This window comes from Aedes albopictus, chromosome 2, assembly GCF_035046485.1.
Source record: "Aedes albopictus strain Foshan chromosome 2, AalbF5, whole genome shotgun sequence".
NCBI lineage: Eukaryota > Metazoa > Arthropoda > Insecta > Diptera > Culicidae > Aedes > Aedes albopictus.
In genome coordinates, this window is record NC_085137.1 from 163597118 (window position 1) to 163622452 (window position 25335).

Below are 25335 nucleotides of genomic sequence, written 5' to 3' on the forward strand. Positions count from 1 at the left end.
CCGGAATTTTACCGCATTGTTTGCTATTGAAAATGGTCCGGATCGGTCAAGGCGTTCCGGAGTTATGGCCATTTGAGTGATCCGGACCAGCACCGGTAGAACTGGCCACATATAAAACTGGACCAAGCCCCATCATGCGACACATCAAACTGCGGCGATTTTTGAAACCTTCAGCATGGTTGACAAGTTTTGTGGTGATATCAACACAGGAGACCGAAAATTCTACGATGTCGGTCCAAAATTCAAGATGGCGGTCAAAAATCCAAAATGGCGGCTCCAAATTCAAGATGGCGGCTGTATAATGGAGTTTTAAGCCCTAAACCATTCAATATGGATATATTTTGCATGGGAAAGATGGTTGGAGTTCAATAATGGCGACCAGAATATCCAAGATGGCGGTCAAAAATCCAAGATGGCGCCTCCAATTTCAAGATGGCGACTGTTTAATGGAGTTTTAGGCCCTAAAACCATGCAATATGGGTATATTTTGTATGAGGAAGATGTCTGGAGTCCAAAAATGGCGATCTGAATATCTAAGATGGCGGTCTAAAATCCAAGATGGTGGCTCCAAATTCAACATGGAGACTGTATAGTGGAGTTTGGCAACCTGAATATCCAAGATGGTGGTCTTAAATCCAAAATAGCGGCTGCAAATTCAATATGGCGGCTGTATAACGGAGTTTAAGGCCTTAAACCATGTAATAAAGGTATATTTTGTATGGAGAAGATGTCCGGAGTCCAAAAATGGCGACCTGAACATTCATGATGACGTTCTAAAATTCAAGTTGGCAGCTTCAAAGTCAAGATGGAGGCTGTTTAAAGGAGTTTTTAGACCCTAAAACCATGCAATATGGGTACATTTGGCATGAGGTAGATGTCTGGAGTCCAAAACTGGCGACCAGAATATCCAAGATAGCGGTCTAAAATCCAAAATGACGGCTCCAAATTCAAGATGGCGGCTGTACAGAAACAGATACGCTTCGATATAACGTACAAACAAAATTCTTTTTGTACGTTATATCGAAGCAGAGAAAAATTTAATATTTTTTATGCTTGTGTTGATGTATTTGACGTGAAATGATCCCTGAATAATGATTTAGGTGAAATTCACAAAACCACTAATGAAAAACAGGAGTTTTCAAGAAAAACTCATTTCGTTTTTTGTGCTTCGATATAACGTGCATTTTGCTTCGATATAACGTACACAAATTTTTTCCCCAAATTGCGCTAATTTTGGGTAACAAGGCTGATGCTGCAATACAGTATTGATATGAGTGATTTCATAGACTGAATATCCAATATGGCGGTCTAAAATTCAAGATGGCGGCTTCAAATTCAAGATGGAGGCTGTTTAATGGAATTTTAGGCCCTAAAACTATGAAAAATTGGTATATTTGGTATAAGGAAGATATCCGGAGTACAAAAATGGCGACCACAATTTCCAAGAGGGCGATCTAAAATCCAAAATGGCGGCTCCAAATTCAAAACGGTAGCTGTTCAAAGCAGTTTTAGACCCTAAATGCATGTAATATGGGTATATTTGGTATAGGGAAGATGTCTGAAGTCCAAAAATGGCGACTGCAATATACGAAATGGTGGCCCAAACACTAAGGTGGCGGCTCCAAATTCAAGATGGTGGCTGTTTAATGACGTTTTAAGCTCTAAATCCATGTCATATGGGTTTATTTGATATAGGGACGAATTCTGGACTCCAAAAAATGGTGACCAGAATATTCAAGATGGCGATTGAAAATCCAAGATGTCGGCTCCAGATTCGCTCATATATGTCCTGTAGAGTTTCAGACTCAAACATCAAAGCTACATAAACGATATGATTTCTGGTGCCATGTAATGGATTTTTGTTTAACGTATGAAACTGCGATATTCATCAACATGTCACTTGAGTTTTGTTGAAATGTGTTTTCGAAGGCACGAGAAAGGCGCCATCATCGCTATGTGGTTTATTTTTTTTTTTAATATTATCACACAGATATTTGGAAGTTAAGTTACTTTACTGACTTTTTATTTCTATTTTTAATAATCTTCTCTAAATGATAATGTCCCAAACTCTATGGTATCCTTTGAAAAGTTCTCATGAGGACTTTAAATTTAAGCTTTATTAGAAGCAAAGCTGCACGAAGATTTTGAACCTTTTCAAACATATATATATATATATTTTATCTGTATTAACGAGATTTTTAGCCCTAGGTCAGTTCATCTCGCTTTTCAAACATATTTCAAGTCTAAATACACGAAGTAAATATTTGAGAATTTCTGTAGGTAGTTATTTGTTTTGTTGTTTGGTAAGAATACTTTCAGAAATTGCTTAAGATTTTTTAAGCGTTCTTTTTGCAACACTTTCACTGACATTTTGAGGTATTCAAGGGTTGTATACCATACTTTAAAAATTCCCTTCTTTGTAGTAAATCCTCCATCAAAACTGACATAACTATTTTTGGTTTTTTTTTAATATTCAAACAGAAAATGGAAGAGCGCTGGTTTGTTGCAACACCATTCTGAACGTTTGATGATTTCATATTCCGAACGTTCCAACCGATTTTTCTTAAAGGAATTTTTCTTTCTTTCCCTGGCAGAAGAGTATCTTCTTGTCTACAACAAAATTGAAATAGTTTAGATTAATTGGTAAGGAAATCTCTAAGGTAATGAATTTAAGTATTATTAGAATACTTTGTTGAAAATTGACTCTATCCCAGGTAACAAGAAGACGAAAATGCTTAGAAGCTATGTGGGTCAGATTCACTCTCGAAACTTCATTGCCTTTGTCAATTTACTCACAACTTTTAAAAGTCCATCATCATTACCATTCTATCACAGTCGGAAAAAGTGTCACAACATCATCCACGTAAACGTGGTAGTCCAGCATCCAACAAACCACTAAACGGTAGCGTGTGCAATGATTTGCCTCAATTCGCTCCAATTGGCATTCGTCGCCAACGTCTGCACAAAACGGCTTATCGATTCAACTCATCACCATCATAAATCATTGCGGCATAGCACGAGATTTACCTGAAACGAAATAGAGAGAGAGGGAGAGAATATGAAACCATCGTTAGAACATTGTACGAACGTAGTTTGAAACTAATTTTGCTGATGAAGATCAAGAGACACACATTTTTAGCCTATCCTCCACGCTCAAATGTCACGGTTTTCATGTGAATCTCCAACATGCGGAGTAGATGGTAGGCAAATTAGATATCACTGACTGTTTGTATGATTTAGTAGGAGCGAGCATGACCACCAACCTGTGACAAACATAAATTATGTGTTTTTGTGTAAAAAATAAAAATAAAATAAAAATATATAAAAAAAGAGAAATACAAAAAAACGAAGACTCATTTTTTATTTTTTTTTATATTTATCTTAACCTGTTTTGAAAAGACATGAACAGAACTGTTGGTTGAATTGCTTATCTATCTGTTTGAAACAACATATTAAACAGCCATTTTTATTTTATCCTTCAACATTTGGACGATAAGCTCGAATTTAGGCGCTCAACCACTTCCAGGGTTAAAAATGATTCTCCTAGCCTGGCTAAAATTTTCACGCATAAAAGTTTCTCACGCACAAAAATACGAAAGCCACTTTTCATCAACTCCAAGCCAATAAGTATCCCAAGGACTTATAATGGGCGACCTCGGCATCAACAGAGGTCCATCCACAATCGGTGTATGTTCGTAAATGGAACCAGACAGATTGAAGAAGATGACAACATAATTAGGCCAATCCTATATGTACGTTGGTTGGCGTTATTATTGTCGCGTCCAAACGAATCATCTGCCGGGCAATTGCGGGTCATAATTTCGAGCAGGGGTGCCAAACATTCTCCTAAGAAACCAGACGCATTTCATTTCCAATGTATGTATATTTGAAGTTTTGGAAAAGATTGTAGGGTCATTGAGTTGCAAAATAACTTGCAGCTATATAGATATTCTGTAGAAAAAAAAATTGTCACCTTCAAATCTGGCAACACTGACCCCTCAAAGAACCACACATTTCCTAAAAAAGATTTTCGGAATAATTGGACCCTGGGAATTGCTCAGCCGGGCCTCTTCGGGTCATTCATCGATCCACTTAGGAACGAGGAAGGCACGATTGCGGGCCAATGAATATGATGCTGATGAGATGATGGATGCGAATGGATGGATGGTGCCAATTGGTTGCAATTTGGCCTTTCGCACAGTCGACGCGGATCACGTGACGAATGATGACAGATAATTACCAGGCTTCTCTAGGTGGGTACTGGGTAGGTAGATAGGTATTGCCAATCACCGACGATTAGAGTGCCAAAGCGATGCGATGGCTGGATGGATGGTGAAATAGCAAACCTCCGACGATGATCGCGGAGCAAGGATGCTGGTCCGAGTTTTATTGTTTTGTCGTGAATGACAATTCCTCACGCGGTGAGGCTGTCATCTTCGTCGTCGCTGTAGCCAGCGTCGTTGGTGGTAGCAGCGGTGAGAGCTTATTTTGGCATAATATTATGATGGATCGAGTGGATAATTATTAATTTAGATGCGTTTTTTGGCGAAAGTATTGTGGACTTGGTGATTAGCCGGCAAGAGATGATGAGGATGCTGCGGCGCTAGATGACGAAAATAGTGCGAGACATTATGGGAAATTAATGTATCCTGCAGTGTGAAGTGAGACATGGTTAAAATTGACAGTATTAGGCAATTTGAGAGCTAAATTGGCATTTTAGCTCAGGGTTTGATTTTCGGCAAAAAATAATAATGATCTAAGGCAAATTATGAGCAGACTGTCAATATTCGCAGAAAAATAATTTTCTGGTGGGGTTCGAACTCAATGATCTATATTTCAGATCTTGCACTTCAACCATCTAGACCGCAGAAAAAGTAAGGACTAACGATAAATCTATTCAGTTCGACCTCCAACCTAAATAGTTTGTTGATCTGTGGTTCAGTACTACTGAGAAGTGAGTTCGAATGTTATCAAAAAAAAAAAAGAACAATGAATTCGTGGATTGGTGATCAATTGCCATTTGATAAGTTTTCTGTGATAGTGATTTCAACAACATTTAATAAACAGAAAGATATCGAATTACGGTAATTAAGAAAATTCTAAAATTAGTTATTATAAAAAAAAATCTTTTAAACCGAGCGGGTTGATGTGAACCTGGAAACTTCGATAGATGGAGTGAACCTGATGTGATGGTTAAAGCGCATGCCTTTCACGCCAAGGACCTGGGATCGAATCCCACTCCCGACAAACTCACAAAACATGTGAAGGAACATCGGATGGAAGTAAAACCTGTGTGCCCGTGTAGCTGCCGGCTTAGAATAGCACTACGGACCACCTGTTCCGGGGGTAAAAGTCCACCAAACAGGTAACCCCAATCCAAGGTGTCAGGCGGCCCGTGCTGAGGGATGAATGGTTGAGGGGGTTTAAAAGATGCTCGATCTTTGACGGAGCCCGTAGCGTGGGTAGATCGCCTTTTTGGGTTGCGTTGCGGTGATAGATCTACCAAACCGAAATCTAGTGTCGTCCTATTTTTCAATTTTGGAATATATGTTCTGGTAATTCAAGGAATTATAGTATTTAGTCCTTACTACTGGTGTTTGGAGACTTCCAGTTTTGAATAAAACTGAGTTTACCAACTTTACTTTGCATATAGTTAAAAACCTCACCATCTGAGGCGAAACTCAATGCAAAGGAAATCAAATTGGGTTAGGGATCCATGTATGTACTAACTCTTCGAAGACTGGAAAGTGCTAGTACGCAAGGAACATACTAGAATCCTTATTACTGAACAAATGTCCCATTATTGGAATGATATTGCTGCTAATGTTAAAACCCGCGTCCTAAACCTGGGGAGAATTTAGCAGTAAAACAAGGGTGATGCTAGATTTCCGATGCATGGCCAATATCAGTACTCTTGTTTTGTTTTCCAACAAAACAAAACAAAAACTGTATCAAAATCGATGCTTTATTGCCCCTCAATGGCAATTGAGTAATGCGACATGCACTACACTAAGGAAACGGGTAATGTCACAATAGATCTAAAAACTGGTCGCAGTGACAAACCCGAACAGGAATAAAAAAATAAAAAAAAACCTGTGTCCCGAGTGTCCCGAGACTAAAAATCTCGTTAATACAGATAAAAAAGCTTGAGTGTAGAGTTAGCAAACGTTGAAATATACGTAATTAAAAACTAAACAAAAAAATTAAAAAAAAAAACAAAAAGGAAACTTTGATGGATGCTGGTTAATACTGAAAGGAGCTTGTGATCTGCAGAACTCTTCTATGGCTTGGGCCAAATAGCACAAATTTTCTTAATGGAGGAGAACGTGCCTCTAAAGCTGACTGGATTAGGGTTAATTTAAAGTATTTGCCTGGAAATCTTTTCAGGATTCTTTCCCTTTTCATGTCTAGGAATTTCAAACGAAAATCTTTCCCAGATTATTTATCGAGTTCCTTCGGAGAGTATTTTTTAAATTTTCTTTCGGGATAACTTCTTTGAGTCATTTCGTGAATTCTAACGTGAATTCTTTCCGTATTCCTACCAGGATTCTTCCTGGAATTCCTCCCATGAATTCAACTTGAAGTTATCATAATATTTTCATAGAAGCTCTACCAGATTCTTCCCAGTATTTCTCATGGGATGTCCCCAGGAGTTCGTGCCAAGACTTATTCTCAGAATTTCTATTGCAGTTTGGAAGCTTTTTGATGATAGTTATTCCGAGATGGCTTTCCCAGTGGCATTCTCGAAATTTGAGTGGACGTCTAAAATTCTTTCCAATACTTCCTCCCAGAATATCTTGCAGAGGTATTACCATTATGTCCTCGTGTTTTCAAAAGTTATCTTTAACCTTCCATTAATCGCGGTGTTGTACTTTGTACAACCCATGAGAATTATCGACTATTACTTTGAAACCATCTTTTCTATCGATGTCAACCCCAAATGTATTCTACAGGAATCTTTTTTGGAATATTATAAAACCTTTTTTGAAAACAGTATAACTCCTTATAATGCGGAAAATTGAAAATTGCAATATGAAGAACGTTCTATATTTAAGATAAGATAGACAGTTGAATGTGAATTAGTGTATTTCAAAATCTAAAAGATCTAGAAATATGGTATTCTCGGCAAAGTTACTTGGGATATCAAGGACCTTCGCGAGGTGATCTGAGAAATTCAGATTTCAACCGATAGGCGGCGCTAGTGAGCATGTAATTTTTATATCCCATATAACTCAGAATCCTGAGTACTTAGAAAGATGGTGTCTTCGGCAAAGTTGTTTGGTTGGTTAAACACTAACTGGATGGAGAGCCGTTTGGTTTGAAACTCCACATGTAGGTGGCGGTAGTGGGCATAGAAATTTTATAACTCACACATCTCAGGTCCCTGATAACTTAGAAAGATGGTGTCTTTTGCAAAGTTGTTTAGTAGATCAAACACTAACTGATGAAGACAAGTATGATGTGGAATTTCACATCCAGGTGGCGCAGTGAGTACTCAAATACTATACCTCATATATCTCAAGATCCTGATTACTTAGAAAGATGATGTCTTCAGCAAAATTGTTTAGTAGATCAAACACTAACTGATGAAGACAAATATGACGTGCAATTTCACATCCAGGTGGCACTAGTGAGGATTCCAATTTTATACTTCATATATCTCAAGATCCTGATTACTTAGAAAGATGATGTCTTCAGCAAAGTTGTTTAGTAGATCGAACACTAACTGATGGAGAGCCGTATGGTTTGAAACTCCACATCTAGGTGGCGCTAGTGGGTATTCAAATTTTATAACTCATATGTCTCAGGACCCTGATTACTTAGAAAGATGGTGTCTTCTGAAAAGTTGTTTAGTAGATCAAACACTAACTGATGAAGACAAATATGACGTGCAATTTCACATCCAGGTGACACTAGTGAGGATTCCAATTTTATACCTCATATATCTCAAGATCCTGATTACTTAGAAAGATGATGTCTTCGGCATTGTTGTTTGACGGATAAAGGATGGATGTACTTATGCCGTGACATTGACAACCTTAAGATAGAGTATATTGAAATAAGACGGTCAGATATTGAATATTTTACTAAGCGCTTTAACTTCATGTAAAATTAATCAATCAAGTGCAAATTTAAACAAATTATAATCAACTAGTTGTGTAATTTTCGAATTTTGAAAACTTTCGGAAGTATAAAAATTTACAGCTCGTTGATTTTTTTCTAGATAAATAATAACACGTTCATGTTCATGCAAATTTACAACTAGCGTCTTCTGGTGGCAGAAGCACGAATCAAATGCTCAATCAACTGATTGCCCTTGATCTACCAACCAACCTTGCCAAAGATATCAACTTCCCAGGTAATCAGACTCGGAGATATATAAGATATAAAATTTGCATACTCATTAGCACCACTTACTGGCGAAATATTGATTTCAACGACCCATCAACCAAATGCACTTAACCTATTTGACAACTTTGCCGAAACCACCATCTCTCTTCTAGTAACCAGGATCCTGAGATCTATTGCATATACATTTTTTATGTTCACTAGCGTCATCTAGTGATGAAATTACGATTCAAACGGACAACTATCTGTAAGTTTTCGATCTTTTAGAAGGTCGGCACGAGAGGTAACTTTTCCTCCATTTGGTCTTTGATCTACCAAACAACTTTGCCGAAGACACCATCTTTCTGAGTAAAGTGGAGCTTCGTGGCCGTTCGGTTAGCGTTACTAAGCGTGTAACCGCACCATGCTATCCACTGGTGAATGTAATGTATGTCGTGTCCATGGTCTAGTGTTAAGTTCTGTTCAGTCTGTACAGCCTCTGGCTGAAAACAATGTCCCGTGCCTTTTTAATCGGAATCCTGAGCTACATGAGATGAAAAATTTATATGCTCACTAGCGCCTTCTAGTGGTGGCATTTAAAATCAAACTGTCACTCATCTATAAGCCCTTGTCCAAGTAACACACTTGTCACCGAAAAGTCACGGCGGCGCAGGTTTTTGTTGCGCAGAAGTCATTGAGACTTAATTCTAACAAATAAATACTTAGTTGCTAGAAGTAAGTCATGATGACTCCTGCCCAACAAAAACCTGGGCCGCCGTGACTCTTCTGTGACAAGTGTGTTACTTGGGTGATATACCAAACATCTTTGCCGAAGACACTACCTTTCTAAGTAATATGGGTCGTAAATATAAAATATTTACGTGCTCACTAGAGCCGCCAAGTGATGAAATTTCAAAATAAACTGCGAATCATCCGTAAGTACGTGACCTACCAAACAACTTTGTCGAAGACACCATCTTTCTAAGTTATCAGGTTCCCGAGATACATAGGATATAAAGTTTATTTACTCACTAGCGCCGCCTAGTGGTGGAATTTCCAATTAAACGGCCAATAATCTGTAAGCCGTTGACTTACCAAACAACTTTGCCGAAGACACCATCTTTCTAAGACATTAGGATCCTGAGATATAAGATATAACATGCTATTGCTCCACTAGCGCCGCCTAGTGAACGTATTACGATTCAACTTTGTCAGCATCAAGTAGCCCATGAAATTTACAACAACTTTGCCAAAGACAGTCCTCCTCTAAACAATCAGGATCCTGAGATATTTCAGAATGTATGGGTGTTGTACAAAGTACAACGCGTGACTGCTCGCGTTACAAAAATTGGCGCGAGTACTGAAAGGTTAAGAGTTTCTTCTGGATTTTCTTTTCCAAAGGTTCTCTCGGACTTTCTTCTATATAAATTATATTGGGTTTCTTCAGGAATTTCTCATCTAGTTCCTTCAGGAAGTTTATCCAGAGTATCGATCTTGGATTTCTCCTGAATTCTTCCCATCGGTACTCTTTCAGGATTAATCGATATCCTTCATTTATTCCTGCTGGATTTTTTTTTTCCAAAATTTGGTTCGGAAATTGTGTTAGTTATTATTTCTCAGCATTCTTCTGTAAAAACAACGTGTGAAATTCCGTCGCTTCTCATAAGGTATTCCGGAGGTTATTCCAGAGAGTAAGAAACTCTAAAGTAAAAGTAAGTAAAAGTAAAGTAAAGTCATGATTGCGAAAAGCGTTATACGAATGTTTTGTCACTTTCAGAAATAAAATATCATGACACATAGTTATTGTACCATGACGCTTACCCTACAAATAAAAGTAGCTGCGTAAGAGCTTATGTAGCAAACACATTCGGAAGAAAGCTCTTTTAAGCACTTATCCAGCAAAAATGTTAGTTGGGTAGTCATAAAACCATAGCGCTGAGCCGCTTAGTCATGAAGTCATAACTCTGATTCCTGTAAACATGATTCCGCGTCATAAAATCATGGATCAACGGAACAACGGATTCTTGCCCCGATTAACATTATGCAATGCAAGCCTGGCATCCATTTTTCATCTTGTCATGTGTCGTGTCGTGCGATCGTCAGTGTTTTTTTTGTGTGCGTGCAGGAGATACCGAAAGCCTCAATGTTTCTAAAGTCGAAGGATTAAAACATTAAAAAGAAGCAACGAAAGCGTCTTTTTCCTGTTGAAATTACATGGTGAAGGTTTTTATTAAGTTGATCTCCGGATTAAGATTCCGGATATTATATTTATCGCAGGTTTGGCAAACATCAGTGTCAACACAAGTCGTCACACGATTTTTGCAGAAGCGGCTCTCCCAATGTCATTGAATCGGGATACGATGACCAATAAAGTCTAGCAAAACTCGCTCAGTTTTGGTCACGACGGAGCGTGATATGGTTGTAAACTTGGCAATTACTAGTACATTGATTGATATTGTTATTGTTTTAATCCTTTAAGTCGTGAATATAAGCCCACATAACATGTTAAATACAATAACTGGCCTGAATTTGTTCAAAACATGCGAACATTTTATTTTCAACACAGCAGGGATGCCATATATACAGATTTATCTGTATTATACAGATTTTTGAGCATCCATACAGATTTCATTTTATATGAAATACAGATTTTTGAGCTAGAGTGGCCATTTTTTTGCATGGGATACACAGAAAAAATATTCATGTAAAATTCAGCGAGAAATCATGCACACAAAGGGAATGCTAGAGTTATTGCATATTTACATGAGATATCATGTAAAATTAGGTTACAATCGTGCAAATTTCCGCTAATAGTCACGTAACCGGTTGGAGTCCATGATGGTTTACGCGTTGGGTGGTGGAAATTTACACGATATAATTTTACATTATATCTCATGTAAAAGTGCACTAACTCTAGCATTCTCTTTATGTGCATGATTTCTCGCTGAATTTTCATTACATATTTTTTTCTATGTACAGATTTTTCACCCAAATTTTGTAAGGGATACAGATTTTTGGAAAGTGCGATACAGATTTTTCAAAAAATCATCTGGCATCCCTGCAACACAGTATGCAAGTTTCCGTCATGACTAAGCACGTAAATGCTCGTTTCATCTTGTGACGATGACAAGGCCAACTTGGTCATCGTCATGGGGTGGTCACGAGCAATAGCAGCGCTGTTTTTAACATATTTGCAGGAAAAAAATGAAGTCAGAGTCCGTCCTTTACATTATGTTAGCTGTATAGATCGTACCTACTGGTGTTATTCCGATTTCCAACATGAGAGAAGAGAAATATATTGTTTCTCTTGTACTCATTTTTTTTTATTTTGTTTTATGTATTTTAATAAAAAATCATTTATAAACACCAACTTCATGAATTATGTTCATATTGAATAATGTTCATTGCTACAAAGTGTATGCTTCATAATTTCATGACCCGGTTCGCAACTTATCATAAACAAAATATGAATCATAACAAACACCATAGTCATGAACCTTGTTTATGTTCTTATCAACCATTTCCTGAGTTTCAGAGTGCAATTAGTACTCAACAATTTTCAAAAACCGTAACGCTAAGGGAGCGTTACGACAAAATTAGTCATGATATCATGCCATTTTATCATGATATATTTTCATAACTTAAAAAAGACATTTTTCGCCTATATTTTTCAGTCTTGGGTATTGGATATTCCCGTGTAATGATTTCCAGTTTAGCCGAGTGGTTAAGGCTATGGATTGCCAACCCGGAGACGGCGAGTTCGTTTCCCATTCCGGTCGGGAAAATTTTCTCGACTCTCTGGGCAAAATGTATCATTCTACTTGCCTCACAATATTCATGCAATGATAGGCAAAGAAAACCTATAATTTTTAACTGTGGAAGTGCTCAAAAACACTAAGTTGAAGAGAGGCAGGCCAAGTTCCAGTGGGAACGTGGAGCCATACATAAGAAGAAGATATTCTCGTGTATAATAAGCTAATCGTATTTAACCTCTTCGTGCATTAGCTAAAGCTCACCCCGCTGACACAGTGCACGCTCAGCGTGCCTGTCTGGGCCATAATGACCCCAATGCACGACTAGGGTTAAAACATTCCCTGAATTTGTTTGAGGACAACTACTGAGAAATGATTGTTGGCGTTGGTAGCATATCATAGAAGTCCTGCCGAAGAACGAGGAGATTTTGAACATGTAGAAAATATTTCTATATCAAAAATTGAAGTTGATCTCTTGTTGTCACTCCTGTTTTATCAGATCATCTACACTCACACAGGGAATCAATAATATAACTATTTAAGACTGACAATCATCTTCAGTGTGTGAGTAATGATGATATCCACCTTTTTTGCGAGAATGATGCCTGCTACATCAGACTGTAGATCAATATAGAGAAGACGAGAATAAGTTATGATAAAATGCACTTGTCCACGGCAGACCACAGCAGCTAGGCAAGTTCAGGTTCGGATGTAAGGGTGTTTTGAAGGGATGTGTGTGGCAGAGGGTTTACGTTGGTGCGCGGACACCGTTTTATGGTGATAGTGTGTTACTATAACTGTGAAGGTGTAGCACAGCTTCATACGTTTCGTTTGAAGGCATGAAATCATGATTACAAGTCATGATATCATAACTGATTCTTATGAATCCTAACTGGTTATTATGAATCATGAAAACTCCAACATTTTTCATGACCACAAGTCATGATTCGCAAAACATTATACGAAGCTTTTTCCATTTTCAGAGCTAAAATACCATGGAACTAAGTCACAAAATTTTTGTAATAGAAATTCCTGTAAACATGATTTCGAGTCATAAAATCATGAATCAAAACAACGAACTCTGACGCCGCTTAACGTTATGCATGTAAGTATGACAGATTTTTTGTACTATGCTATGAAGTTGGAACGAAAAGAAACGGCTTTTTCAACCTATTTCTGATTCTAGCGAAGGCTATGGACATTGAACATTGGTAATACATGGGTAATACATGTAAAGAAGAGAGAGAAAATGGGCAAAAATATTATCCGGAATATTTTGGTCATTATATGTAAATCTGACAATCAGATTTTTTTCAGTTAATCTACTCAAAATTATCCCTTAAAGCAGTATCAACAATCAATCAACTAACAAGTGGATGATTGCGTAAACAATTTTATTACAAGAAAAAATTAAGCCTAATTAAAGAGCCGCATCATAATCATCCACTTCTTCTCAACGGTGCCAACTTCCCACTTCACCACTTCAATCAATGTCATTTCCAGCTCCGCTTGGCGTTGCTGTTTTGTAGTCACTGATGATGATCAACCACTTCTCGGCCAGCAAGCCGGCGCGCGGCCGTGTTGCTACCTGCTAGTCAATGAATGTAACTATGCAGGTAGTGGCATAATCAAGCGCGAAGCATCTCCTCAAGAGCGCACTTTGACGGAACACTGCAAAGTGGCACACTCCGCGTCGCAGCGTCCGATTAGCATCATCGATCCCATCGAAGTCGTTGTTGACGTCGACGATCATAGGCTGGTGACCGGTGCGTCTTCAGTCAGAGACAGAAGAAGTTTTACTAATTATTTCACCACAGTACTGGAGCTGGACGGATGGACGCCATCACACGGCTCGTTTGGAAGTGTTATCATCCTGTGAAAATCGCTGATGAGATTCTCAGGTGAAGTGACCTCTATCATCGGCTCGACAATGCAATGCGCGGGTTAATCACCCAAGGAATAGTTAGCAATTTCCAGATCATGTGTACCCGAAGCTTATGACTATCTCAAAGCACCTGTCAACGATCTAACCCACCTAATCGCGCACCTTTGATGTGGTTCGCACCTGCATTCCTCTCCTTTCCTGATGGTGACACAGTTCATAATGTTCATAGGAGTTATTAGCACCCATTTCGGTACCTACGGTCGGTGGTGTCCAATTTCCTCAATCACACCTCAATCCAGTGCACATTTGTGGAGCCAAGCCCTTTGAAACCTCCGCCTGTTTTGCGTGACAACAATCTATACCAAGCTACAATGTATGGCGACAAGGTTCTTTTCGATGCGGTTTGGGGCTTATGAGCATTGAGACCCAATCAGGAGGGCTTCGAGAAACTCTGCGCCTCATACGGCGGCGGTGGCAGCGTGGTGGTGCGATAAGTTCGGTGACCATCTGCTCTGAATGGGTGTGAAAAAAATTCTCACCAACCGCAACCACGTCGAACGATCACACCTTCGCCGTTATGAGAACGGAACGGAACGAGTTGGAGACTTGGACTGCGTCTTGCGTACGGCTTCGTACGGCTTCAATTACGTTAATTATGGCAAAACATTATTGCCAAGCCGAGTCGGAGAAACGAGCGTTGGGTAGAAGGCAGGTCGTTTCTACGACTGACTGTCGTCGACTTGGTACCTACATACAGTAAGTCTCGGTTCACATTTGGGTGGTGGTTTTCTCACTTTTTTAATTAAAATATTACAGCTAGCAAATGATAGCGTTGCAATGCGAGAATGTTTGTATGTACTGTGTACCTAACGGACACTGTGGGCAAAACGTTAAAAAGATTCGTAACCAGAAAGAAATTCTGAAAACTATACTTCGACACTGATTTTTCATTTGGACCTAACTGACAATTTCGAATGCTCTTCATCGATCCTCTCTTTGTGTTATCACATAATGTGTATTGAGTTTTCCAAAGATTTTTTGGTTGAAATGCGAAGAAGACGACTACATGTTGCTATAGAAACAAAAAGAAAAATGATTTTGTTTGTTTTGATCAAGTTATTGACGAAAGAGAGAGTCGACGAAGACAAATCGATCAAGTCAGTTAGGCCCTTATGAAAAATCATTGTCGACTTGTCGATTGTCGTCATATTAGAACGTTTTGATTTCATTCGATTTTACATGAAAGAATTTCTTGCACGCAAATTTGTAAACAAGCTCCATACTGTAGACAACCCGTAATTTTACAATCCTATGGAGAATTGTGTTGAAAGCGATGGAGGTAATTTTTTACAGCGAAAGCGATGTAACAATTTTGAACTATGTAATTTTTGGAAGCTGCAAGTCTAAAATAATATCAAGTCAATATTTCAAATATTTTCAAACAATAAAAAAAAAATCTGCTCTTAAGATCATATATAAGCGAATCCAAAGCTGGCAGTCACATGAACGTGATCATTGGAATGTTCATTTGATTTTACAGGCAGGAGCTTGTATGCAATATTGTTAGCAAGCTCAACCAGTAATTTTACAAGCGGATGGAAAATTATGTTGAGTTTTAAGGAGGTCATTATGTTCTAGCGATCTTGATGCAAAAGATTATAACAGTGTAATTGTGAGACCACGCACTAAAACAAAGACCATGCGGAGGATGATACGTTCTCTCGCTACTGAGGGAAAATAAAAAATGGGAACAAATGAAACGGGAACAAAATTTGTGAAATATTCAACGACGTTAAAATTTACTTGATTTTTTGCGTTAGTTTCGAGGCCCCAGATTTATGCGTCTAAAAGTACAAAGTTCACAATAGTTACATCGTGTTCGCTGGATTAAAATTTAAAAATTTCGTAAAAAAATAGCATGGAAATTCCCATACTCTTGCATTGAACTCTACATTGAAGGATTTCTTGTATATAATGTTGAATGCAACCTTCATATTGAGAGCAAGCTGGAAATTTATAAACTGGGAAATGTGAGCGATACGATAGGGTCCTTTTGTCACAAGTGATATGATGTAACGCGATCTCCAGTTAGCCTAGTGGTTATAAGGCTAAGGATTGCCAATCCGGAGACGGCGGGTTCGATTCCCGTTCCAGTCGGGAAATTTTTCTCGATTACCTGGGCCAAGTGATCATTGTCCTTATCTCACAATATAATCCAGGCAATGGCAGGTAAATAAAGCCTTCAATTGATAACTGTCGAAATACTCAAAGAACACTAAGTCGAAGAGAGGCAGACCAAGTTTCAGTGGGAACGTAGACCCACAAAGAACAAGGAGAATAATTACAAGAAAAAATAAACAACTGATTTACTCCTCAAAACAAAATAATAATTATCTCATGATACAACTAAGCTCGTCATAAGTTGACGGATTGTTATTATTATTCCTGGAATTTTTGTATAAGAATCCAAATGGAAACCATTAAGAGAAATCACGGAAGAATTTCTGAAGAAATCCTCGCTTGCATTCCAGAAGAAATTATTTAACTTTTGATGGAGTCTGTAAGATATTTTTGAAGGAATCTCATCATTTTCTGGAGAAATTCCAAAAGGAGTCTCTGGAGAGTTTTCTACAGTAATTCAACCAGAGATTCCGTCGAGAATTTCTTCAGGAATTCATTTTGAAAAACCTTTTCTCAAAATGAACTCAAACTAACCAATTCTTAAAATGAATTCCTGAAAAAAATAAGATTTAAGAAATCCCTAATCGAATTACTGTAGAAAACTTTGGCAGAATACTAGAAAGAATCCCTGGAGAAATATCTGGAGGGATACAGGAGTAGCTTCTGAATAAACTTAAAGTAGATTTTCTGAAGAAATTCATGGAGGAAAACCTGAAAAAAATCCTTCGGAAATCACAGATGGAGTTCTGGAAACAATCTCTTAAGATGAATTTGGAATTTTCCAACAAATTTTTGGAGACTACTTGCAGAAACAAATTTAATCTTGAACATGTATTTATACATTTATTTATCCCTCAAAAATTCTCCTTTCCAAAGGAATTCCTACAGAAATCCCTAGTTTATGAGTGAGTTGAAAAAAGTATCCTTGGCGGACATCTTAGAATGATTTATAGGAAAACACATTCAGGACTTTCAAGTGCTGTCCAAGAGTATCCGTGGAGAAATTCCTGAAAGAATCCTTGGAGGAGTTCATGAAGATACCTGTTCGAATTACTGAAGAAAAAAAATCTTGAAAGAATTTCTGAAAGAACCGCTAGAGGAATTTCAAAAAAAAATCCTCGGAAGAATCCCCAAAAAAAAATATTATGATTTATTCCCTGGGGAAAAAAATTCAAGGATTGTTTTCTGATCTAATCCCCTGAGGAATTAAAAGAAAGGATTTTTTTAAGAATTTATCGAAGAAATTTCAAGCGAAGTTTTCAAGGGCATATCTCAACTGATCCCTGGAGCAATTTCATTAGTATCTCAGGAAGAATTTTTAAAGTACCAACTGGCGGAATTGCTGAAAATTTAGTGGACGATATTATGAAGGAATTCCTTGAACTTCTAGAGATAATCATAGAAGATTTTCTCAAGTAATTATTCAAGTAATTTCGAGAACTATTTCATTAGGAGTTTCCCTAAATTCAAATAAATCCCCCAATACTTTTATGAAAAAATCTCTGTAGGAATGTTCGAAGGTATCCCAGAAAAATATTCCATTAGAATCCATGAAAAATTTTCAGGAGACATCTTTAGGCTAATTTCTACCGAAATCAATCAGCCTGGGACTAAAATTTTTTATGAAATAATAACAGCTATTTTTTTGTAAAATCTCGCCTGAAATCCATTCCGGAAGAATTTCTGAAGACATTTCTATACGATTTTCAGAAAGTATCCATGAAGGAATTTCTGAATAAATTCCTGAAGTGTATTTTGAAATTTCTTAAAAAAAATCTGCAAGAATTTCTGAGAAAAGCATTGGAGAAATTTCAGAATAAATGCCCCTCGGGTTGCAAATATCTCTTATGAAGACACTTAACCTATCCTGAATAATGCAGAGATGAACTTCTGAAGCAATCCATGACAAGTTTTGTTAAAACATTTCTGGGGGGAATGCCTTATGAAGTTTTTGTAGCTATTCCCTTTATTCAATAATATAGAATCCCAGAAGAGTTTTTGAGAATCCTCTTGAAAAAAAAAAGGGCATTTTTTGAGAATTTCTGGAAGAGTTTTAAGAAAAACTGTTGGAATTGAAAGATTTTTTTAATTTCTTTGTGAAATTTTCTCGCTAGTAAAATTTGAGAAAGAATCCCTGGAGGGATTTTGTAATCAATCCTTGAGAAAAAATTCGAATGAACTTCTAGAAGAATTTTTTAAGCAAATTTGTGAGGAAATTCTTTCTGCAATTTTGAAGAGGAAAATTTGGAAGATTTTATGAAAAAACCACAGAAATAGTTCTGAGAGAGTCTTTGGAGATCTTTCTAAAAAAATATCTCCGAAAAAAGAATCCAGTGGAATTTGTAAAATAATCTATACCCGAACTAAAAGCAATCCCTGGAAGATTTATTTTTTTTTTCAGATCATGTGTAGAATCTTTGTGTAATTCCGACAGGAAATCTCCATAAAGTAGTTCCTTAAGACAATTCTGAAATGATTAATTGAAAGTCTATTTTTAAAAATCCGTGATGGAATTTCTGTTTGAATTTCTGGAGAAGTGCGTGGATAATTTCTAATGGAATTCCAAGAGGAATTACAAAAATATATTTTTTTTTATTTTACAACCAGTTCTGGGCAAATTTCGGAAGAATTTTCTTAAAGAATATAGGGTAAGTGTACCAATTATGGCTATAGTACCAATTATTCGCCATAGTTGATTTTCACCATTTGACGATGTAAATCAACAAGAAAAAAATTGTGAACAACAGATCACGTTCACAAAAGATGGTCGCATTCATTTTAACTCCACATTTTGCTCAAATCATGGTAGAAATAAATCATTTTCCTTAAAATTTAGGCTTCCTTGCACCCTTTTTCGCCATAGTGTACCAATTATGGCTAATCCCATAAGGAACGCATGCAAATAGTGCGAAAAGGAACCGAAGTTAACAAATGTAGCCATAACTGGTACAGGGTTCCTATCATTGGCACACGCTTTAATAAATACTAAAAGTAGTTTTGGCTCCGTTTCTATATTTTTCCTGTAAAGTATGCTAGCTCAGCTATCTTTTAACATATTGGTGTCATTTTTTGATCCTCTCGTTATTTTTGTATAAATAGCTTCCCTTAGGTAGTGCCATAATTGGTACACGCACCCTATGCATAAATTTCTAAATAAATATTTGAACTTATTTATCATTAATCTCCGAAAAATAAAAATAATCCTACTCACATTTTTTTTGTAAGAATTTTTCAAGAAATTTCCGAAAGAATCATTTCAGGAATTTTTGAAGGAACCCGAAAATAATATACTTTTAAAGAATCCCTGGAGGAATCTCTGAAGGGATTCCTGGAAATTTTTCCGTAAATTGAAAAAAACTTCTGGGAAAAACTGTAAAACTTTTTCCCGAAGAATTTCTGAAGGATTTCAAAAACCTTCAAAAAACCTCTTCAAAATTTATGAAGAAATCTCTGGGAGCCATTCAAATAAAACACTTTGAAAAAAATCTCGGGAAATTTTCCGAAAAACTTCACAGGAAAACAGAAGTTAAATTTTTGAATAAATTAAGGAAGGAACTTCTGGAGCAATCTGGGTAAAAATTTTCCAAATTCTTTTTGATATTTGGGGATACATTCAAAGATAGTGGAATTTTGGAAATTGTTCATAGAGAAATAATGAAGATCTGAAATGAATATAAAAAGGGTTTTTGAAAAAACTGTGAAGGAATTTTTGTGAAAATTTCTTAAACAATATTTGGAAGAATTTCTAAAAAAAAACAATGATTTTCTGAAGGAATTCCTAAACATATTTTTGCATGAGTATTTGAAGGACTATTTAAAGGTTTTTTCTGGAGGAGTTTCTGAAGAAATTTTAAAAGGTAATTCTGGAGCAAATCGTTCAAGTTTTTTTTATAGAATTATTTTTGAAATATCTCCGCTAGTGGAATTTGTGAAAGAACCCTGAAATTCTAATTCAATCTCTGAAGACAATTTCTGAATAAATCCTTATAAGATGTTTTGAATTCTAATTTGTTAGGAATTTCTTTGGTAATTAACGGAGAAGTCGTTGTAGAAAATTCTGATGGAATCCCTGGAGAATTTTCTGAAAGAAAATTTAGAAGATTTAAAAAAAAATCCAGAAGAACTTCGGAAGTAATTTTTGAAGTCGTTTTTAACAAGAACCTGGAAAATTTTCTTATAAATATCTAGGGTAATTTCCAAGAAAAATGTCGGAATCCGGAAGAAATTTATGTAAGAATACCATGATTCTTAAAACAAGTTTTGTGTTGTTTCTGGAGAATTGCTCCTTCAAGCAGTTCCTAAAGACAATTTTGGAATCAATCTTTGGAAGATATTTTGAAAGAAACCGTGAACAAATATCTGTGGAAACTTCCTGTGGAGTCCGCAGAATAGAAAAAAAGAATGAACATTTTCTGAAAAGAAAACCGGCAGCAGTACTGAGGGAATTTTTAAAATATTCTGTGTAATGTTTGGAGGAACCATGCAAGATTCTTTAAAAGCATTGTTTTTGGAATATTTTCGCTAGTAAGATTTCTAAAAAAATCACCCAAGGAATTTCTAAATCAATCTCTGAAGACAATTTCGGAATAAGTCCTTGGAAGATCTTTTGAAAGAATTCGTTTAGTGATTCCTTTAACAATTTCTGGAGAAGTCATTTTAGAAAATTCTGATGGAATTACTGAAGAAATTTCTGAAGGAAAATTTGGATGATTTTATGAAATATCCCCGGAGTAATCCCTGAAGAAATTCATGGAAGAATTTTTGAAGCACACCATGATCCTTGAAACAAATTTTAGCGTAGTTTCTAAGGAAATTCTCCCTATAGCAACTTCTAAAGACAATTTCGGAATCAATCTTTAAAAGATTTTTTGAAGGAACCCGGTAACTACTATCTGTGGGAATTTCCTGTGATTGTACGACATTTCCCCGAAAACCAGTTCCCCGAATGAAGTTTCCCCGAAAGTTATTTCCCCGAAAAACGTTTCCCCGAGCGAAACGTTTCCCCGAATGTACCGTTTCCCCGAATGTACTGTTTCCCCGAATGTACCGTTTCCCCGAAATATTTATAACTAGCAGTCCCGGCAAACGTCGTCCTGCCTGCCTACTATGTTTTTTGACACCCGGTTCCATAAAGAAATGCCCCTCAAAATGGAATTTTAGATTTTCCCGTTTTTCTTGCCTTCCCGGTCATCTTTTCTTCATTATTTTTTCGTACGAACACGTCGGAGTACTGGCCGAATGCAACAGTGAAAGAATCATATCGATCTGTTGACCTGTTCCCGAACCTATTCGTGACATACAAACACCATTCCATTTTTATTTATATAGATACTATTTTTAGTACTGGTTTCTAATCATTTTCTTGATTAATTCCATTGTCTGAATAGTCATTGAAACGAAGTAGCGGAAAGTTAGCCTGAGTACAAAGTGTGCTTATATGTAGTCTTTAGAAAGATATCAAGATCATGGAAACTTTCACATCTCATTGATATTGTGTATTCCCTCTTACCACGAATTCTTCGAGATATAATGTTCTTCAAGATGCTTCAATGGGGTTTGCTTTTTTAAAAATATGGGTCGTTCTTTTCTGTTGTACTGATTGAAAATGACATGGCACTCAATTAAGAACACGCTCATCATAATTTTCCCTTCTTTCATTCATGGGCTATTCTTTCTATTTATTTTTGAATTTTCAATCGATGAAAACGCCCTTTAAACACATAATAAAGGTATAATAAACGAGTCATCGTGATTGTAGTAATAATCTGCTTAAGTTCATTGTCATTGTAAAACACATGACCCAGATGACTTCAACTTTAAGTCTTAAAGTATTTTGCTAGCGAAGGAAGTCTATGAGCACAATTTTAATGTGTATTAACAGGCTTTAAAACAAAAGTCAATGTGTTTGACAAACTGATTTGAAGCTAAGCACTCTTCAGTTTTTTTTTGTAAATCAATGGATCATTCATGATCGAAGTAGCATTTAGAATTGACATTTATACAGAACATACTAGTTAGACCGCCGGTAATATTTTGAAAGAACAGTATATGATGAAAGAAGGGAGAATCTTTGATGAAGATTTCTACTATAATGCCTATAGATACCTACTTGAACAGTCGGTCACAAAAAAAAATATAGCAGCAGTCAAATTACTGCTGATTGATTGAGCTGTTCAACTTGAAAGAACAGCCTATGTTTGAAAGAAGGAAAATTTTATTAAATGAAAGGATCTTTAGGCAGAAGTATGTCAGGCCGAAGTACGTTAGGCTGCAATCATTAGGTCGAAAGTATCATTACGCCGGACGAGCATTATTACGATTGAGTTGAAAGCCAAGAAAAAAAAAACCCAGTTTGATCATATATAACCCAATGCTTAAAAAAATAGCCGACTTCTCAAAGAAGGGTAATCTGTCATGGGACAGTCAGTGGTTTGATAAATTACTACCGTCAATAAGCTATGTAATATTAAGAGGTTCTTAGAACCATAATACAGGTATGTTCCGTTTTTATCAACACAGTCCGCGATTTTCAGTTGACAAAAACGGAATAGTGATAAAAACGGAATAATTTTCTTTGACAAAATATTTTGCAACATTTTTATACAAATTGGACGGTTTCCTGTAAAACACATTCCAAGAGTAAAAATATGCAGTTTATAATGAAATTTAATTGTTTTTGATGTCTTTTAGCACATCTTGGTTGCACAGTTCAAATTACAGTTTTCTGACTGTGACGTCGACAAGAGGTTTTCACCACCATCTTAACATATTCCCTTGAAAGTTTCAACTAGGATACTACTTGATAATTCATGGGCTACAACTCCTAGCGGTGAGTCTACGCCGAATGAAGCATTCGCCTCCACTAGTCTCGGCCCTGGGCCAATCGCTTCCAGTCACCCTAAACGTTTAGAACCCTTAGGTCCTCCTCAACTGCAAAAAGCCACCGTGTGCGCGGCCTACCACGAAGCTGACAACCCCTACCTGGTTCTCTGCTGAATATGGTTATAGCTTGTCGTTCCTTCGGCATACGAGCTACGTGCTCAGCCCACCACTGCCTGCCGTGTTTTATTCGCTTCACTAGGATACTTTTAGAAAATCTTCAGGAAATTTTCTAAGCAATCACTTGAATTTTTTTTCAGAATATTGGATTCTCCAAGAAGTTCCTTCAGAATTCTTGTGGATTACCTTGTACCATGCCGCTTATTTATCTTTTGGAATTCAATAAGAGTAGTCCATAAATGACGTAGCATATTTTAGACGATTCTTGACACCCGCTTCCCCTCGTAGCCTATTTTCCCATACCTAAAACATGGTTCGTAACAAAAGCAGAGGCACCCCCCTCTCTCCTAAAATGCTACGTCATTTATGGACGGCCCCTAAGAATTTTTAGAGAAAAGAGGTTCTGCCTCTTATGATTTCTTCAGAAATTTCTTCTCGGATCAACCTAGATGTCTCTTTTAAAATTTCTCCTGGAGTTTCTTTGGGGATCCCTTCAAATATTCCACCAGGAATTGGAATTTATTAACCATACTTATGCATTATGTTGGGAACAGCTCGCTGACGTTGTGTACGATTTGGGTCTGGAATGGCCCTAATGCACAAGATGGGCTTAGAAAATCATTTTGGGATTTGACCTAGGTCCTAGTTCATCAATTCATCCAAGAGTTGCTTTGGAAATTCACCAAGATTTTACTTTTGAAAGATAGTAGTTTCTCCGTTTCTCCAAAATTTCCTACGGGAATTCTTCCAAGACTGCTTTCTGAAATCCTTCCAGGTTTTTTCCTGATATTTCTCCAGGGGTTCTTTCTGGGATTCCTTCAACAGTTTTTTTTTCTAGAATTTCATCAGAAGTTCTATTTTGGATTCTTTAAAGATTTTTTTATGATATTTTTTGACTTTGTTTTGGTATTTATGCGCAGTAGAAACATTTACACCTACTGGAACTTTCAGAGATTTTCCAATACGATTCTATCTTTCATCTTTGTTATTTCTTCATGATTACTAGATGAACCAGCCTTGGGCTGAAAAACTCGTTAATAAAAATAATATTGCAAAAATAATTATCCCCGATTTCTTACTGAGTTTTCTGGGAATCTCCCAGATGTTTAGTCTTGTAATCTTCCAGGAGTTCTTACCTAAAATCCCCCAGAAGTTTCTTCAGGGATGATGTTCTGTATAGAAATCTCCGGGGAGTTATTCCTGAGGATTCTCCAGAAGTTCCTTGTGGGAATCCTTGAGAAATTCCTTCAAGGAATCCTGTATAAATTCTTTCAAGAATTCATCAAATTGTTCCTCGAAAGATACTTTCAGAATTAAAGGGATTTCTGTAGGATTTTTGGGAATCTTTTGTTTCTTCTTGGAATCCTTCAGGAGTTGCTGGAGAAATTGTTTCCAAGATCCTACATAGACTCCTGCTTCTTTGAGAAACTTATTTCTGAAAGATTTAACTCCTACTTAACCTAAATGAGCTTCTGAATTATTTCCTGACGATTTCTCAGAAGAAATCCATTAAGGAATCTGGAGGAATACAGGAATCGATAGTAGGAATTACTGAAGAAAATCAAAATTGCATTTTTGGAGCAAGCGAAAGATGAAATCTCGGATAAAATTCTTTAGTAATCTCCTGTAAGGCTAGTAAATATAGCTGTTTTGATCTGGAAAATTTGGACAGGGTATCAAGGATGACAAGAGAGATCTCTGGTAGAAATTTGAGCCCGTCGGAAAGAAATAGCAACCAGGAGAGAAGAATTCAGCACATCGCATAATTTCAAGAAAACGATGATTGATTGATTTGTCTTCATTTAAGAGACTTTCCGCCTTGGCTGGTTCGTCGCTCAAGAATACGTGTACAAAATTTATTTCACTTGAAAAGAGTCTTGTAAAAAAGATTGTAGTGTAAATATTCAGGCAAGGACAGGCAAAGAAAGCCCTAAACTGTTAAAGTTCTCGAAGAACAGTTCCAGTTCCAGTTCCAGAAGAAGAATAATAAGAAGAAGAAGAAAGGAGAAGAAAGATCTTCAGAAGGAAGCTTTAATTGGTTTAATTTTTCTCATTTTCAAATAAGAAGTAAAATTATGCTTGAGAGAAAGCATGAATTATCATTATTTATAGCTGATTTTGAAATGTGTTGAAAGCTACTGTGGCGTATACGTCTGCTATGTCATCATTGGTAGTTGTTTCAATTTCATT

The 25335-nt window shown here is 36.8% G+C and overlaps 1 protein-coding gene across 6 annotated transcripts in view; it reads right to left on the reverse strand.

Moving 5' to 3' along the window:
* LOC109417137 (lipase 1-like) overlaps positions 1-25335 on the reverse strand; it is a 533887-nt gene that overhangs the window by 340480 nt on the left and 168072 nt on the right. The window contains exon 2 of one of the 6 annotated variants that reach the window (XR_009997541.1): positions 2408-3027. The exons of the other annotated variants lie outside the window; for them this stretch is intronic. The gene's annotated coding sequence lies outside the window, so the exon portion shown is untranslated. Of the gene's footprint in view, positions 1-2407; positions 3028-25335 lie in introns of those variants that run through there. 6 annotated transcript variants of the gene reach the window in all.